The sequence below is a fragment of the Papaver somniferum genome, unplaced genomic scaffold (assembly GCF_003573695.1).
Source record: "Papaver somniferum cultivar HN1 unplaced genomic scaffold, ASM357369v1 unplaced-scaffold_119, whole genome shotgun sequence".
NCBI lineage: Eukaryota > Viridiplantae > Streptophyta > Magnoliopsida > Ranunculales > Papaveraceae > Papaver > Papaver somniferum.
The window spans coordinates 4,487,554-4,494,995 of NW_020620936.1; positions in this window are offsets into that span (position 1 = coordinate 4,487,554).

Sequence of the window (7,442 nt, forward strand, 5' to 3'; positions counted from 1 at the left end):
GATTGGTGTTGCTGAATCCGTGATGAACTATGAGTATCTTCTACCATATTGAATCCAAAGTGAATGAAACTTACGTGAAAAAAAACCTAAACCCTAGTGTTTTTGCCAGAGTTTCTCTTTCCTCTCATTTTCTCTCTCAAAAAATCTTACAGGAAGACTCCAATAAGCTTTAAAAACCTTAAATTTAATAATACTCTGTAGCACTGGGATCTACAAGCTAGGAGATTCGTTAAACAATGATAATAAAAAATCCCTACAATAGTGAAGATGAACTTTGAATGTTCTCTAAAAAGCCTTGAAAACTCTAAAAAACCCTTAAAACTCTAAAATGCCCTAAAATATCTAAAGAGCTCTGAAAAATCTAAAGAGCTCTGAAAAACTCTAAAAAGCTCTGAAAAAGCTTTAAGTTAATTATATTTCATATCACTAGTATCTTCTAGCCAGAGGATTCGTTATAAAGAATGATACTAACAAAATTTCCCTTTATAATGAAGATTATCTTTGGATGTTTCCTAAATACCCTAAAAACGCTAAAGATCCCTGAAAGAGCTCTGAGAAACTCTAAAAAGCTCAGGAAGACTCCAAAAAGCTTTGAAAAGCATAAATTTAATAATACTTCGTAGCACTGGGATCTACAAGCTAGGAGATTCGTTAAAGAATGATAATAACAAATCCCTACAATAGTGCAGATCAGCTTTGAATGGTCCCTAAAAAGCCTTGAAAACTCTAAAAAACCCTGAAAACTCTAAAAAGCCCTAAAATATCTAAAGAGCTCTTAAAAATATAAGAAGCTCTGAAAAACTCTAAAAAGATCTGAAAAATCTTTAAGTTAATTATATTTCGTAGCACTAGTATCTACTAGCCAAGGGATTCGTTAAAGCAACTGAAAGTAACTTAATTCTTTATAATGAATGATACTAACAAAATTCCCTAGAATAATGAAGATTATCTTTGGATATTTCCTCAAAACCCTAAAGAGCCCTGAAAGAGCTCTGAGAAACTCTAAAAATCTCAGGAAGACTCCAATAAGCTTTAAAAAGCTTAAATTTAATAATACTCCGTAGCACTGGGATCTACAAGCTAGGATATTCGTTGATGAATGATAATAAGAAATCCCTACAATAATGAAGATCAACTTTGAATGTTCTCTAAAAAGCCTTGAAAACTCTAAAAAAAACCCTGAAAACTCTAAAAAGCCCTAAAATATCTAAAGAGCTCTGAAAAATCTAAAGAGCTCTGAAAAACTCTAAAAAGCTCTGAAAAAGCTTTAAGTTAATTATATTTCGTAGCACTAGTATGTACTAGCCAGGGGATTCGTTAAAGCCAACTGAAAATAACTTAATTCTTTATAATGAATGATACTAACAAAATTCCCTACAATAATGAAGATTATGTTTGGATGTTTACAAAAAACCCTAAAAACGCTAAAGAGCCCTGAAAGAGATTTGAGAAACTCTAAAAATCTCAGGAAGACTCCAAAAAGCTTTGAAAAGATTAAATTTAATAATACTCCGTTGCACTGGGATCTACAAGCTAGGAGATTCGATAAAGAATGATAATAACAAATCCCTACAATAGTAAAGATCAACTTTAAATACTCCCTAAAAAGCGTTAAAAACTCTAAAAACCCTGAAAACTCTAAAAACCCTAAAATATCTAAACAGCTCTGAAAAATCTAAAGAGGTCTAAAAAACTCTAAAAAGCTCTGGAAAAGCTTTAAGTTAATTATATTTCGTAGCACTAGTATCTACTAGACAAGGGATTCGTTAAAGCCAACTGAAAGTAACTTAATTATTCATAATAATGATACTAACAAAATAACATACAATAATGAAGATTATCTTTGGATATATCCTAGAAACCCTAAAGAGCCCTGAAAGATCTCTGAAAAACTCTATAAATCTCAGGAAGACTCCAATAAGCTTAAAAAAGCTTAAATTTAATAATACTCCGTAGCACTGGGATCTACAATAGTGAAGATCAACTTTGAATTTTCTCTAAAAAGCCTTGAAAATTCTAAAAAACCTTGAAAACTCTAAAAAAACCCTGAAAACTCTAAAAAGCCCTAAAATATCTAAAGAGCTCTGAAAAACTCTAAAAAGCTATGAAAAAGTTTTAAGTTAATTATCTTTCGTAGCACTAGTATGAACTAGCCAGGGGATTCGTTAAAGCCAACTGAAAGTAACTTAATTCTTTATAATGAATGATACTAACAAAATTCCCTACAATAATGAAGATTGTCTTTGCATATTTCCTAAAAACCCTAAAAACGCTAAAGAGCCCTGAAAGAGCTTTGAGAAACTCTAAAAAGCTCATGAAGACTCCAAAAACCTTTGAAAAGATTAAATTTAATAATATTCCGTTGCACTAGGATCTACAAGCTAGGAGATTCGATAAAGAATGATAATAACAAATCCCTACAATAGTGAAGATGAACTTTGAATGTTTTCTAAAAAGCCTTTAAAACTCTAAAAAAACCCTTAAAACTCTAAAAAGCCCTAAAATATATAAAGAGCTCTGAAAAACTCTAAAAAGCTCTGAAAAAGCTTTAAGTTAATTATATTTCATATCACTAGTATCTTCTAGCCAGAGGATTCGTTAAAGCCAACTCAAAGTAACTTAATTCTTTATAAAGAATGATACTAACAAAATTTCCCTTTAATAATGAAGATTATCTTTGGATGTTTCCTAAATACCCTAAAAACGCTAAAGAGCCCTGAAAGAGCTCTGAGAAACTCTAAAAAGCTCACGAAGACTCCAAAAAGCTTTGAAAAGCATAAATTTAATAATACTCCGTAGCACTGGGATCTACAAGCTAGGAGATTCGTTAAAGAATGATAATAACAAATCCCTACAATAGTGCAGATCAGCTTTGAATGTTCCCTAAAAAGCCTTGAAAACTCTAAAAAACCCTAAAAACTCTAAAAATCCCTAAAATATCTAAAGAGCTCTTAAAAATATAAGAAGCTCTGAAAAACTCTAAAAAGCTCTGAAAAGCTTTAAGTTAATTATATTTCGTAGCACTAGTATCCACTAGCCAAGGGATTCGTTAAAGCCAACTGAAAGTAACTTAATTCCCTAGAATAATGAAGATTATCTTTGGATATTTCCTCAAAACCCTAAAGAGCCTTGAAAGAGCTCTGAGAAACTCTAAAAATCTCAGGAAGACTCCAATATGCTTTAAAAAGCTTAAATTTAATAATACTCCGTAGCACTGGGATCTACAAGCTAGGAGATTCGTTGATGAATGATAATAAGAAATCCCTACAATAATGAAGATCAACTTTGAATGTTCTCTAAAAAGCCTTGAAAACTCTAAAAAAACCCTGAAAACTCTAAAAAAAACCCTAAAAACTCTAAAAAGCCCTAAAATATCTACAGAGCTCTGAAAAATCTAAAGAGCTCTGAAAAACTCTAAAAAGCTCTGAAAAAGCATTAAGTTAATTATATTTCGTAGCACTAGTATGAACTAGCCAGGGGATTCGTTAAAGCCAACTGAAAGTAACTTAATTCTTTATAATGAATGATACTAACAAAATTCCCTATAACAATGAAGATTGTCTTTGGATGTTTCCTAAAAACCCTAAAAACGCTAAAGAGCCCTGAAAGAGCTTTGAGAAACTTTAAAAAGCTCAGGAAGACTCCAAAAAGCTGTGAAAGGATTAAATTTAATAATTTTCCGTTGCACTGGGATCTACAAGCTAGGAGATTCGATAAAGAATGATAATAACAAATCCCTACAATAGTGAAGATCAACTTTGAATGTTCCCTAAAAAGCGTTAAAAACTTTAAAAAACCCTGAAAACTCTAAAAAGACCTAAAATATCTAAACAACTCTGAAAAATCTAAAGAGCTCTGAAAAACTCTAAAAGGCTCTGAAAAAGCTTTAAGTTAATTATATTTCGTAGCACTAGTATCTACTAGCCAGGGTATTCGTTAAAGCCAACTGTAAGTAACTTAATTTTTTATAATGAATAATACTAACAAAATTCCCTACAATAAAGAAGATAATCTTTGGATGTTTTCATAAAAACCCTAAAGAGCCCTGAAAGAGCTCTGAGAAAATCTAAAAAGCCCAAGAAGACTCCAATAAGCTTTGAAAAGCTTAAATTTAATAATACTCCGTAGCAATGGGATCTACAAGCTAAGAGATTCGATAAATAATGATGATAATATTAAATCCCTATAATAGTGAAAATCAACTTTGAATGTTCTCTAAAAAGCATTGAAAACTCTAAAAAACTCTGAAAAGTCTAAAAATCCAAAAATCTCTAAAGAGCTCTGAAAAATCTAAAGAGCTCTAAAAAACTCTAAATAGCTCTGAAAAAGCTTTAAGTTAGTTATGTTTCGTAGCACTAGTATCTACTAGCCAGGGAATTCGTTAAAGCCTACTGAAAGTAACTTAATTCTTTATAATGAATGATACTAACAAAATTCCCTTCAATAATAAAGATTATCTTTGGATATTTCCTGAAAACCATAAAGAGCCCTGAAAGAGCTCTCAGAAACTCTAAAAATCTCAGGAAGACTCCAAGAAGCTTTAAAAAGCTTAAATTTAATAATACTCCGTAGCACTGGGATCTACAAGCTAGGAGATTCGTTGAAGAATGATAATAACAAATCCCTACAATAGTGAAGATCAACTTTGAATGTTCTCTAAAAAGCCTTGAAAATTCTAAAAAACCCTGAAAACTCTAAAAAACCCTGAAAACTATAAAAAGCCCTAAAATATCTAAAGAGCTATGAAAAATCTAAAGAGCTCTGAAAACTCTAGAAAGCTCTGAAAAAGTTTTAAGTTAATTATATTTCGTAGCACTAGTATGTACTAGCCAGGAGATTCGTTAAAGCCAACTGAAAGTAACTTAATTCCCTAGAATAATGAAGATTATCTTTGGATATTTCCTCAAAACCCTAAAGAGCCTTGAAAGAGCTCTGAGAAACTCTAAAAATCTCAGGAAGACTCCAATATGCTCTAAAAAGCTTAAATTTAATAATACTCCGTAGCACTGGGATCTACAAGCTAGGATATTCGTTGATGAATGATAATAAGAAATCCCTACAATAATGAAGATCAACTTTGAATGTTCTCTAAAAAGCCTTGAAAACTCTAAAAAAACCCTGAAAACTCTAAAAAAAACCCTAAAAACTCTAAAAAGCCCTAAAATATCTACAGAGCTCTGAAAAATCTAAAGAGCTCTGAAAAACTCTAAAAAGCTCTGAAAAAGCATTAAGTTAATTATATTTCGTAGCACTAGTATGAACTAGCCAGGGGATTCGTTAAAGCCAACTGAAAGTAACTTAATTCTTTATAATGAATGATACTAACAAAATTCCCTATAACAATGAAGATTGTCTTTGGATGTTTCCTAAAAACCCTAAAAACGCTAAAGAGCCCTGAAAGAGCTTTGAGAAACTCTAAAAAGCTCAGGAAGACTCCAAAAAGCTGTGAAAGGATTAAATTTAATAATTTTCCGTTGCACTGGGATCTACAAGCTAGGAGATTCGATAAAGAATGATAATAACAAATCCCTACAATAGTGAAGATCAACTTTGAATGTTCCCTAAAAAGCGTTAAAAACTTTAAAAAACCCTGAAAACTCTAAAAAGACCTAAAATATCTAAACAACTCTGAAAAATCTAAAGAGCTCTGAAAAACTCTAAAAGGCTCTGAAAAAGCTTTAAGTTAATTATATTTCGTAGCACTAGTATCTACTAGCCAGGGTATTCGTTAAAGCCAACTGTAAGTAACTTAATTTTTTATAATGAATAATACTAACAAAATTCCCTACAATAAAGAAGATAATCTTTGGATGTTTTCATAAAAACCCTAAAGAGCCCTGAAAGAGCTCTGAGAAAATCTAAAAAGCCCAAGAAGACTCCAATAAGCTTTGAAAAGCTTAAATTTAATAATACTCCGTAGCAATGGGATCTACAAGCTAGGAGATTCGATAAATAATGATGATAATATTAAATCCCTATAATAGTGAAAATCAACTTTGAATGTTCTCTAAAAAGCATTGAAAACTCTAAAAAACTCTGAAAAGTCTAAAAATCCAAAAATCTCTAAAGAGCTCTGAAAAATCTAAAGAGCTCTAAAAAACTCTAAATAGCTCTGAAAAAGCTTTAAGTTAGTTATGTTTCGTAGCACTAGTATCTACTAGCCAGGGAATTCGTTAAAGCCTACTGAAAGTAACTTAATTCTTTATAATGAATGATACTAACAAAATTCCCTTCAATAATAAAGATTATCTTTGGATATTTCCTGAAAACCTTAAAGAGCCCTGAAAGAGCTCTCAGAAACTCTAAAAATCTCAGGAAGACTCTAAGAAGCTTTAAAAAGCTTAAATTTAATAATACTCCGTAGCACTGGGATCTACAAGCTAGGAGATTCGTTGAAGAATGATAATAACAAATCCCTACAATAGTGAAGATCAACTTTGAATGTTCTCTAAAAAGCCTTGAAAATTCTAAAAAACCCTGAAAACTCTAAAAAACCCTGAAAACTATAAAAAGCCCTAAAATATCTAAAGAGCTATGAAAAATCTAAAGAGCTCTGAAAACTCTAGAAAGCTCTGAAAAAGTTTTAAGTTAATTATATTTCGTAGCACTAGTATGTACTAGCCAGGAGATTCGTTAAAGCCAACTGAAAGTAAGTTAATTCTTTATAATGAATGATACTAACAAAATTCCCTACAATAATGAAGATTATCTTTGGATGTTTCCTAAAAACCCTAAAAACACTAAAGAGCCCTGAAAGAGCTCTGAGAAATTCTAAAATGATCAGGAAGACTCCAAAAAGCTTTGAAAAGCATAAATTTAATAATACTATGTTGCACTGGGATCTACAAGCTAGGAGATTCGATAAAGAATGATAATAACAAAATCCTACAATAGTGAAGATGAACTTTGAATGTTCTCTAAAATGCCTTGAAAACTCTAAAAAACCCTCAAAACTCTACAAAGCCCTAAAATATCTAAAGAGCTCTGAAAAATCTAAAGAGCTCTGAAAAACTCTAAAAAGCTCTGAAAAAGCTTTAAGTTAATTATATTTCATATCACTAGTATCTTCTAGCCAGAGGATTCGTTAAAGCCAACTGAAAGTAACTTAATTCTTTATAAAGAATTATACTAACAAAATTTCCCTTTAATAATGAAGATTATCTTTGGATTTTTCTTAAATACCCTAAAAACGCTAAAGATCCCCGAAAGAGCTCTGAGAAACTCTAAAAAGCTCAGCAAGACTCCAAAAAGATTTGAAAAGCATAAATTTAATAATACTCCGTAGCACTGGGATCTACAAGCTAGGAGATTCGTTAAAGAACGATAATAACAAATCCCTACAATAGTGCAGATCAGCTTTGAATGTTCCCTAAAAAGCCTTGAAAACTCTCAAAAACCCTGAAAACTCTAAAAAGCCCTAAAATATCTAAAGAGATCTTAAA